Source organism: Triplophysa dalaica, chromosome 1, assembly GCF_015846415.1.
Source record: "Triplophysa dalaica isolate WHDGS20190420 chromosome 1, ASM1584641v1, whole genome shotgun sequence".
Taxonomy (NCBI): Eukaryota; Metazoa; Chordata; class Actinopteri; order Cypriniformes; family Nemacheilidae; genus Triplophysa; species Triplophysa dalaica.
In genome coordinates this window covers 10953023-10964732 of record NC_079542.1, presented here as the reverse complement: position 1 = coordinate 10964732, position 11710 = coordinate 10953023, and the positions used below count along the sequence as shown (strand labels likewise).

Below are 11710 nucleotides of genomic sequence, written 5' to 3'. Positions count from 1 at the left end.
ATAAGGACTGAAAGCTAGGCTATGTGAAAGGGAAGCTCAGTCAAGTTTTAGAACAAAATTTAGGCATATTATTACAGACCACTTTTAAAGAAACATCAAAACATATAGATAAATTACACAGATAAAACTATACTCTATAAACAAGTATAAGTACCTTATAAGGCCTAATTAAATATTTAGCAACACATCATTTTGTGAAAACATTATTATGCTTAAGACGTACAAGGCAAAGGGATAAAACAAATGTTTTGTTATTTATTTATAGCTGCAACACCACAAAGCATAAACGTCTAACATTGCTTGCATGCAAAGATACTTCTCACAATCATTACACATATTTGGAAAGATAAATGATTTAAACTCCACATTTAAAAAGATTTGTTTTCAGCTGAACATTAAAAAAGAATTGTGCTTTATTCAAATATCACAGACACATTTTAAGATATAAAATATAGTTTAATCCCTGTGTCCTTGGACCTCTGTATTTTGTTATTACCCAGTTTAAATATTGGATTAAATGAATCGCAGCAACCTACTAAGAAAGAGCATATATTTCTTCAAATTTAACATACATGTCATACCGTTACATAACTTGTGCAATGCTCTTTTTTTCTTCCTCTCACTCTCTGTCTTGCTCTCTCCCTCTTTTATTAGCTTAATTTTTATTGATTTTAATCATAGTGACTGAAATAAATGACGAGAAGCTTTTTTGGCATTTAATCTTAAAAGAATTACACATACAAACGTAAACTCAAAGTGCATATTTTCTATTTTGCAATACATTCATCATCACATTAGGATAATCTTCACAATATGGTAATATTCGTTTGTAGAACAATCTATGCAACTGCTCATTAAACTCAACAATATAATGTACAAAATAACTTGTAAAAAGATCCCGGTACAAGAACAGTATGATGACAAGTAAAAGAACATCATTTCAATCCTTAAAGAGGAAAAATATACAGCAATTAGATCTGCTTGAAAGTTGATACACAAAACAAACATTTTTAGTTAGCTATCCAAAAGGAAAACTAAATTTATTATTTTAAAACAAACACCATTATTAGTACATTTAATCCTAATGCAACTTTACATAGATTTTAAAGGAAGCCTAAAAAATTGTTAACTGGTTTTACAAAAACTTTAATAATAGAGCATCTCCACAATACTATGTTGTCAGACTTACCAAGTCTTTTTAGTACTTGCAAAGTATGGTTTGTAACGCATCACAATATAAAAATGTTCAAATGTTAAATGTTTTGATAAACTGAAACTTAGACATTATGTTTATTAAGGAGGTTTTCTTTAGGCATTAAATGCCTCCATACATTTTTAGTGATTCTTAATTTTATTGAATCACCCATAATAAAAAATAATAATAAAGAGTTTTCTCAAAATATTTTTTCTTTAGAATGAAAGCTTAGTTTTTTCTGTTAATGAGCAGACCAAAAATTATAGTTTGTATTGTGTATTTTTTATCTTTGTTCAAATATTTTTCATTGTTAGTTTAAATTGTTTTCTGACCACCAGCCTTCATTTACAAATACAGACAATTAAAAAACAAAATTATTGATTCAAATAATTCAAGTTAAACCCTCTCAATGCTCATATAATTTTTTCATGTATTATGCTTATGGTCAAATGTCATGTTTGATCTGTCAAAATCCATTACTATCTTTATGAGACTTTGTTAGCTTCACAGCAGTTTGTGCTATGATATAAGTATGATATAAGCAACCAAGGCCCTGGTCATTCTATTAGCCAATGTCAATCTAGATGAAATCTACATCCCTTAAAAATCCCATAAAATGAAATGTGTAACAATGCTAGAAAATGATGTGTATGTTTATTTTATTAGAATTTTGTTTTAGTATTTTTACATGTCCCAGTTGGGTCCAATTCCACTTGTTTCTATACATGACACATGACAGTCAGAAGAAGCTTTAATTTCAAATCAATTGACAAGGAAATGTGGTTTGGGTAGTAAAATGTCATAATCATTTGACATTCATTTATAGACAGCGCCTTTCTGAAAAGAAGCTACCTGTATAATGCTTTTTTCAACGCATCCAAGTCTTGTTATTAGCGTGAAAGACAACTATTTAAAGAACAGTATTTCCAATTTTATATTTTGTTATCAGAGGTACAGTATTTACTAAAGTAATAAATAAAATATATTCAATTGCAGACAGAAATTACTGAGTTTTTAACACAGTGTTTAAATGTGCAGAAATACAACTTTGCGAAAGGCTGTAGTATATTCTATATACGATACATATTATTTTATCATATTCCTTCTGTCTTAATGTAATGTTTAGACAAAATTAAGAGATCTTAGAGGCATAGCAACAAGAAAATGTTCAAAGTGATATAATAACTATTTGATCATATCAATTTAAAATCTATGTTGACTTACTGTTCTGTTTCAAATATGCAGATACAAATCTTCAAGAACGTCTTTTAGTGATCACTTTGGCCAACTTGAGACACAATGCAGCCAATTGTGACCACATCTCGGCTGTGAGCATTACTTTTGCTGTTGCGTTCCAGACTCAGTACTCCTTATTATTGAAACCTAAAAAAATACACATTAAGGTCAAGTGAATAATTGTTATACATTTCAAAAGCTTAAATTACTGTGATATTTTAAAACTGTCATGTTGTCAAGTGCAAAGAAAAAAGGCAGTGCATAGGGGATATGCTTTGTATATAACGTATGTATCACTTTCCCTAAAAAACAATAATGTATAAATCAGATGTAGGTAAGTCAAATGAATTTCTATCTTTATAATTTTAATGTAATGTTATTTAAATCTTACTACAGCATGAGGCACATAAACCATATTGTGTTGTCATGGGCCACTAAAAAACTACCAAAGAACAACAGGGGTAAAAACATAGTGGGTATAAACTCATTCTGTGCTACCCCTAGTTTGCAGTAGGTTATGTCTCCCAACACATAGGCCCGGTTTCAAAGACAATGCCTAGCTTAAGCCAGGACCAGGCCTTAGATAAATTAGTATATTTAAGTCACTTTTATAAAAAAATCCATTTGAAAAAACATTACTGGTGTTCATCATGAGACAAAATAATGGGACTGACATATAAGATATTTCAGGGCATGTTGTTTTCATTTAAGACAGTTGAAATGTCGGTGACTACCCTTAAGCCTTTTCTGTGAAACCGGGCCATGGTCTGTTTAACGCAAAAAAAAAGAACCTGGTAAGAGTGAAGAAAAATTATGTAAATGAGTAATACTCTTTGAAACAATGACAATGTCGTTGTCAGTTGCCCTGTGGTTATTGTGCCGACACATAGCACCAGTGCGCTCAGGGCGACCTGGGTTCGATTCCTGTTCTCAGTGGTTCTTTGCCAGTCCTGCTCCCCTCTCTCATCCAAATATTTTCCTATCCACTCTCCACTGTACGCTGTCATTCAAGGCATAAAAGCCCCAAAATATATCCTTAAAAATAAAAAATATGTCAACAATGTTGTTTCAGAAAGTCAGTCACTGAAAAACTTTTCATTCAGAAAACTCAATATTCCATCCACAACATTCCCCAAGTAATATGGGTGCATGTTTAAACAATGTATTATCTATAGATTTTTTGTTACTTACACTAAGAACATAACCATGAGGATGCTGTTATTCATGACTAGATTCAAATCAATAACAGCTGAAAAGAATATAACATTGAAAAGAATGCATATACTTATATGTTGAATTCAATTAACAGATTTAACTGAAAAGTTTTAAAAAGACATCATAAGCGTTTATGTTTCTTTAAAAAAACATGTAGATCAATATAGTCATCATTCAACCTATGGAAAAGTGGAACACAATACAGATCTATACATGTGCAACATGCTGCATTAAGGCTTACTACATATTCATATACACATTGCTTTGTTTGCTGCTTGCATAATGTTTATTTTTGTAGATTGAATCACAAACATAGATTTTAGATTGTAGATTTAAGATAAAATTGGCAACGATATGTATGCAACTGCAATTTATACATTTTATTTTGATATAAAATCAATGATCACTCACAGAAGGTCACTATAAATTTACTATTTATATAGTTGGAAAAAATAAGTCTGACTGTGCTGAGGTTTTACAATCTGACGTACGTCTGAGCTTTGGATGTAACGCATGGTATGTTTACTAACACGATGTCAGTTTCACACTTAATTTATAAAAACTGCTAAATTAATGAGAATGAAAACATCACTTGTATTCTCATTAAGAATTAATAGAAAATAATAAATCACTGCTTATATCAATGATTTACAGTACTTATTGCATAATAGTATCACTGACGTACTCAGACTCAGAAGAAAGAAATTTCAGGATGACGTCATATTTTCGTTAAAAAATAAACAACAATAAACTTATAGATTACCTCTAAATTAATGTAATCAATATACCTGGTTACAATCAAAAGCAATACAGAAAAGATGCCGAAAACATTGCAAAACATGCAAAAACATTTCAGAAATGTGAGCATAAGAAGGCATTCAGCAGCTTAAACATGAATGACATGATAACAGGCATTCAGAAAACACACTCAAATGTCATTATTCACGTTTCTAACATCTGTTATGGGCTCTCCTGATCTGTTGACTCAGATTTCCATTCCTCTCTTTCTGTCTGTTTCTTTTTAGCTCAGACTCTTGGACTGGAATAACCTGTACACAAATCAACATGCATTGGTGTTATACATTAGTTTTAGTTAAATTCCTAAAATTACTATTTTAATGTGTTATTTGTTTGATGAGAGGGTGAATTGGCAAATGAAACTAAACAAAAACGTGGAAAGGCCGAAACATATAATGACATTGTTTCTTTCGATTTGGAAAATCTTAAAAAAAATGAATTGTTAGGATTCTTCTCTTGATTATGATATTTAGAGAAATACTTGCCACATAATATGCATGTTTATATGACTTATGAATTTGTAAACATCCAATATTTCTCTTTTAATTTCTCAAATCTGGACAGATGCTATAAAAATCCTATTTAACCCTTACAGAAATTCTATGTCTAAACAAGACAGCATGATTATCTTAAATACATAACTAAACTTGCAATCACTGTTTAAATAAAGCACTGTCATAAAGTAAATTAGTACAAAGTATGTTTTAAAACAATTCACAAGAATCATCACTACACAACGTAATCGCAGATCTTCATAGGTTGCAGCATAAACTTAAAAACCAGCATGTGCCTGTTCAAGAACATTGACTTGACAATACAGTTACAACACTGTTGTGATTAACTGTTGTTTCAGTAGCACATTATATTATAAAATGTCACAAGAATGGATGTGAACAGAATATTAGAATCAGGCCTTTTCATAATAAAAAGGATTCAATTGTACCTTTTCTTAAAGTTGCAATTAAATGTATAGGCCTACAGTATGTGCTGCCTGTGGAAGTGTGGAGTGGTAGAAGTTTGAAAGCCTCATTTGTATGAGGCATCCCTTCACAGATAAACATGGATTAGTTTAACATGTCGTATTAACCTGTTTATAATATAAACATACCTTGTGTCATGTTTAAAAAACAAGACTCTAGCTAAATAGTTGTATAATACTGAGCACAAGTTCACTACAAAGTGACTTAACTAATATTAGCAAACATTTTGATATAAGGCTTGTAAGCACTAGTAACACGTGTGTTTTAAACACAACACAAGAAGGCTTCAGTCAGGGGGTCTGTCTGGCTACTAAAAAATCTCTTTTGCGTATATTTCCATTTAAATGCGTTAACGTGCCACGAGTTGTGCTTAAAAATTATTTGTTAATACTTGAACTCTTCAAACAGATTTGATGTTGCACGAGATGTATGCAACAGCACCTGCGCGCGCTTCAGCTGCGTCTCTGCAAAACTCCAAATAAGATGTCACGAGCCAGATGTAATATTTTTATTGCATTTGTCCTTTAATTCAGTTGTTTATTCACATGGTGAAACTGCCAAACGCGTCCTTTATATGAACAACCATGCAGTTCCCACACGTTATTGTTACATTTCAGAATTAAATCACATATTAAACTGAAAAGGCGCGGTTGGTGCCACTAGATACTGAAAGGGTGTGCCAGACTAAGGGTAAAAAAAGATAATAGTAAACACTGAGCGGATTTTCCGGTGAAAATTATAACCATAATAAATCGTTAGAATTCTGACAACGAGTATGATGATAGTCCAAGAGGAGCAGAAGTAAGAGAGAGGATTCTTCTTTTATTCGGTGTGTGTGCCCTCCGCAAATGCTTTTTGGGGTAAGGGCTTCCCATTGATAGTTATGAACAGCAAGCCCAGACCGCAAAAAGATTCGTGAAAGACTTTTGACAGTCCGTTTTCCGTACGCTTTGAATATGACATCCGAGTTGCAGGTTTTGTCCATAATTATTGACAGTCCGTGTTGTTGTAGCCAATGGCTAGACCGTGTGCAGTAGACTCCAATTCTAAACCTTCACCGAGAAATGCACAGAATCATCTCCAGTGTACGATTCCATTCCCATCCGAGGCTTTGCACTGTCATTTCATCCGTGTTCTGATGCCGTTCTTATGGTCATACTGTACAAATTCTCCTGTTCGTGATGTGGTTAAGTAAAAAGCTGATCTACTCCTGTCAGTCGATAGATCTGTTGAAGGAGGGGAATTACTGCGCTCCAGCTCACAGTAAATAGAGAGCAATGAAGGATTTCATTGGAGCATACAAAAAATCGTCATTCGACCAATCCGTGCTCTTCTCACACAGGGACCCCCCTTTTTGAAAAAAGGAAAAATATAGAAAACTAATTCTCCACCAATGTACGGAATGTTTTTTAAATAAATGTGCTTCATTGTTGGGTTTTTACAACGCACGTTTTTGTAATCTAATAAAAAAATGCAAAAAAAATCAATGGAAGTGAAAATAAACGAGTTTTGGTTGTTTGCCAGGCATTAAAACAACGAATGACCGTGAACTTCTGTGTCTCAACACTGTAATTACCCGTTGAAATATAAAACGCATCCATCCAATTTAAACGAACACCACAATAGCCAATAAATAGCAAAATTATCCAAGTGAAAACTTACCACAACAAGTCCATCAATCCTCCATTCGTAGTATTTGTACAGGTCACCTGAGCACCAAACCTAGTCACCTTCTTTCCTTGTCTCATAACATAGTGAACATCGTTCTCTGAGTCTGGCTATATTTGGATACTCCACACAACTCAGGCATACGCACGCACGCACGCGCGCGCACACACACACAACCATTTGATAAACCCATCCAAAAGCCTGCACACAACCCTACACGCAAAAACATCTCCTTTTAACTCGCTCTTTCTGTTTGCACGTACGAACGCTCGCGCGCGCGCGCACGCACACATACACATTAACTCTACGCGCACACACACACACACATTAACTCTAAGAGAGTCGCTATTTTCTGAATGTGTATACAGAATTACCACCGGATTCCAAGGTCAGGACTCAGTGACAGGGGAGAATAGCGAGACCCTTACATTTAAATCTCTTCTTCACAGATAGCTCTCTCATGGAGTTATGGTGAGGTTGTGCTTTCATTTGTGTAAGTCTCCGGTCAGTCACGATTCCCTCCATCTGTCTTCGGCACCCAGCGCTTTGCCCCTACTGACGCAGCCGACGCGCATTACTCACTTTAGCAGTCACGACTCGCCAATCTGTGCTGTTTCCGATGAAACTGCACGCCAAAAATGAAATTCCAAAGAGCACTAGGCATTTACCCACTTCATACGTTTGGCAAATATGATGAATTGACTTGTATTTGAAGCAATGAACATAAACCATATGCATGACCAAAATCTTACAGATACGTGATTTCACAAAGACCACGCAGCTGGATTTCCAAAAAAAACATCTTGGAAGTTATTGTAGAGGGTTACGCAGGTTACCAGTCTAATCTTAGGATCTCCATGCAGAGAATTAATTATTAAACGTATGTGATAAACTGAATTATTGAGGAAATGGTCAGATGCACAAAAGCATGTGTGGAATATAAGAATACACTGCCACGAAGGAGTACATTGTCCACAGGACGGAGGTCATGGAAACGTAACCGTTTTAAGCACATAGGTAATGGTTGCATCTTTAGTTTAGACATTAGCTGGAAAATACATGAATTTCAGCACCATTCTGGCGGACAGCTCCGCTGATATAAAAAGGCTTCATGTAGCATAAGCCACAAGTAGCGACCACATATGTCTGTAATGTATGTGTAATTTTAAGCTATTCCGCGCGTTTAGCTCTGTTTTATATTTGGGAGTTTCCGATAAAATTAAGAGGGATGCTCAATAGCGCCGACATGACAATGAGATTCCCCTTCATTTTCATTCACTGAATGCAGGCAGGGTGATTCCCTGACAGCGAGGAAAAGACAGCTTGACTTCGACGCGATACATGTATGCCTATTGTTACAAGAACGTATGTATTTAAATCTAACATGCAGTTGAGGTCAGCAGGAGAGCGACGCGGACGCTTACCGGTGGAGGGAGCCCATTATGAGCGATATACACATGTCGTGAAACGGTGAATTCAATAACACAAGGAATATTTCAAGGACACAAAAAGAGAACATAACGTGCAGTCCTTGTGTGTTTTTGTGCCTTAGAACGAACGCTGCATTTGAGGGTGATACCCCGTCTATTTCTGGATCAAGCTGTTACTATTTTTAGAGCACTTGGAGAAAAAAAGGCGCTCACAAATGCTGCTCAGAGGAATACGTGATCGGCGTGACATGCGCATTCACATCAACTCTCTAACCCGGTTTGCATAAAGGCTCGTGACGCTCGGCTATGGAGACATGGCATGCTTTGAAAAAATTAATCGTGCAGTCACACAAACATTTCTACGTTTATTCGAATTGATGCGTTTATATCGTTTTCCTGTTTTGTGATATACAAATAACTCAAATGATCAGAGCCATTGATACGCTACAAATGACTGCATCAAAACGAGGCTGTATACAATAACTGTCAGATATACAAATCCACATCTGATACAATTACAAATTAATCGAAAATTATTTTTTTCTTTGCATCTTCCTTTTCCCAAAGCTGCGTCAGCTACTATCCATTGACGTCACGTTCACATTCTCTTTCTTTGGTCGATGCCGTAATGAAGTAAATCAACAATGGATTCGGTGGCGGCTTTACGTAAAAGTGATACAACAATAAATGCTTGTGTCGAAAATCATCCAAATAACCCATTGGGAGATCCACACAAAAAAACCTTCACCAAGCGTCCAAACACTCCAACAATATCCAACAACAGTCTAAAAGCGAGAGCAGACTAAACACGTTGGTTGTGGCCTGCTTCGAGAATATAGAAATTAACACAAAGACATGGCTACCCCAATCAACGTATATGTGAAATCAATAACTATCCATGAGATTCAGAAAGTTTATACTTATTTCGTTTAAGTGATATAAAAAGACCTTGCCAGTCAAATTAATCATTAAACATTAGAAAATATATAAAGTTCCAGAGCACATCCGTCCGATCACGATTATGTCGCAAGCGGTCATCCTTCTCCTAAACTTGACCAATCATTTATTATAAAGTGTATCCTGCATTCTTTCAGACTATAGGCAGCTTTGTAAATTGGAATGAATGCTGGAGTTAAGTCCTGCTTAAAACCATATGGCAACGTTTGAGGCCTCCGTCCAAAGTTACCTCGATCGTTTAAACCCCTTACAAAATGTTACTCGTGGTGCAGATAAGTAAACGAACCAGGTAATAACTGCGATACAGGTTTGCAAGGCGATCACAAAAGCATTTGAGTTGTTACATCATTGATTGATTCATGTAATCCGACGCACGCGTTTGAAGGCCCCTACTGCCCCATGTCTGGTTTTAATGTTGCTGTCCATGGTTCTGACCCGCCGCTGCTTCATTTCGACATGAACAGAACGTCTTATGTGGCAATTTTTGCTTGGGTGCAGCAACAAAATATTGACATTTATGTTTTTTCCACATAAATCGCCAGTGGATGCAATTTACAATATAAAGGATTTTTTTGTATGTTTCTCATCTGCTGTCGCTTAAAAGAGCTGTTTGGAGGCGTCAACCCGGAACACGAATAACTTCGTAAGAGATCTGTTTGTTAAACTATTCGTTTTTTTTAAATAGCATTGCTGACTCTGAAATTGTATTTTAATCTCGGTGCGATTTGTTCATGTGACAACAGCGCGAATCGTGACCACTCGGCAACTAGGGGAACAACACTCTCTGAGAACATCGCAGTAGTGAATTCAAAGTTTCTCGTTAAAGAGCGGGGCATTGTGCCAGGAAGAATAAGCTGCTGCTGTTGTTATTATTATATACGTAGTCAGGCATCCGGTATAAATCAGTATAACCTATGACAATATAAACAAAAACGCAAGCACCACCAAAAAATTCATAAACAAACTATTTAATAGAGACTTAATAAACTGCGCTACCTAATGAACGTGAACACATACAAAAACAGTTGTATAAACCAACCTAGTTGTACCTAAGGCATGCAACATTAAAGCACAAGAGTAAAGTCTGGGAGTTATCTTCTTCAACTCTAAATATAACAACACAAGTCTACAAACCTCGCCATAGAAAAAAAACACTCACCTTAAACACTTTCTCTGTCATTGAATCGCAGGTGAACGTTGGCAAAGTGTTCTGTGGGCAATGTAGGCAATAGAGTAGCCTACACAGACAATTGTATGCATTTGTAGCATATAGAGCTCAATGAGTTAATGATAGCTCACTCGCTTTTTTGAATGAAGAGATAGAGCCTACCTACAGAGAGTACCGGCGTCCCAAAATATATGGGGGGGGGGGGGGGGTTGAACACGATAAATTTGCGAAGAAGTTAAAGGAAGGGTGCAACCCAAAAACTTGTTAATACGTTCATGAACATTGTGTTCCGCACAGATCACATTCACGGCATGAATAACGTAGCTTTGTTGATAAAATAACCAACTACTATAAGTAATTGCTTTACTCTCAACGATCAGCATTGTAGTGTCTATCGACGTATTTTTTTTAATGCACACAACGCCGTATGCAAAAGGGCTTCTTAGATACAGCTGTGTCATTTTTGCTTGTGAAGAGCGCAGCTTTCCCCGCCACCAGCCTATCACTGTGCTATTGACCCGCATTGACGTCATTGCGTCATTAGGTTTCCCTGGGAAACGCAGAAATTCAAAAATAGTATCAAATTAATTTAGCTGACAAAGAGAGGGGGCGGGGCTCCCAGTGAGAAGGGTTTGATTGGGTGGGTGGGAGCCGTCCTAAAGTACGCAACTGAACTAGATAATCAAGGTGTTCAGGTTTGCTTGATAATTACAGACAGGTGTGCTGATGCAGGGTTTGGAGCTACAGTCTGCAGGACGTTTTATCTCCAGGAGCAGGGTTGGTGACCACTGGTGTAGACCAATCTGCTTTTCCCCCCCAAGACAAATGAAAAAACAGACTTAACTGTGTCGGGTGTAAACCGTGCCATCAAATTAGCCTTAACATGGTCTTGAATAAATTACAAACAAAAAGTGTCTTTGATTCAGGATTTCATACTCTATCTGTTCATTTCCCCGCCGAACTATGCATTTATTGTACAAGATTTAACTATAACTGATTGATATCCATTTTTTCTTGAAAAATATTATAACTACTGCTTTAAAGTTACAGTGCTACATTTAAG

The 11710-nt window shown here is 35.8% G+C and overlaps 1 long non-coding RNA gene across 2 annotated transcripts; it reads right to left on the bottom strand.

Annotated features, from left to right (window-relative positions):
• Positions 1–261: 261 nt before the first annotated feature.
• Positions 262–7521, bottom strand: LOC130429973 (uncharacterized). Of its 2 annotated transcripts, none has more exons than XR_008907710.1 (3): positions 7087–7521; positions 3262–4695; positions 262–2578 (listed from the first exon to the last, which is right to left on the bottom strand). It is a non-coding gene; the product is annotated as an uncharacterized LOC130429973 (long non-coding RNA). The 2 variants fall into 2 exon arrangements; XR_008907711.1 differs by having other exon boundaries at positions 262–3466; positions 3623–4695.
• Between the last annotated feature and the right edge of the window lie 4189 nt (positions 7522–11710).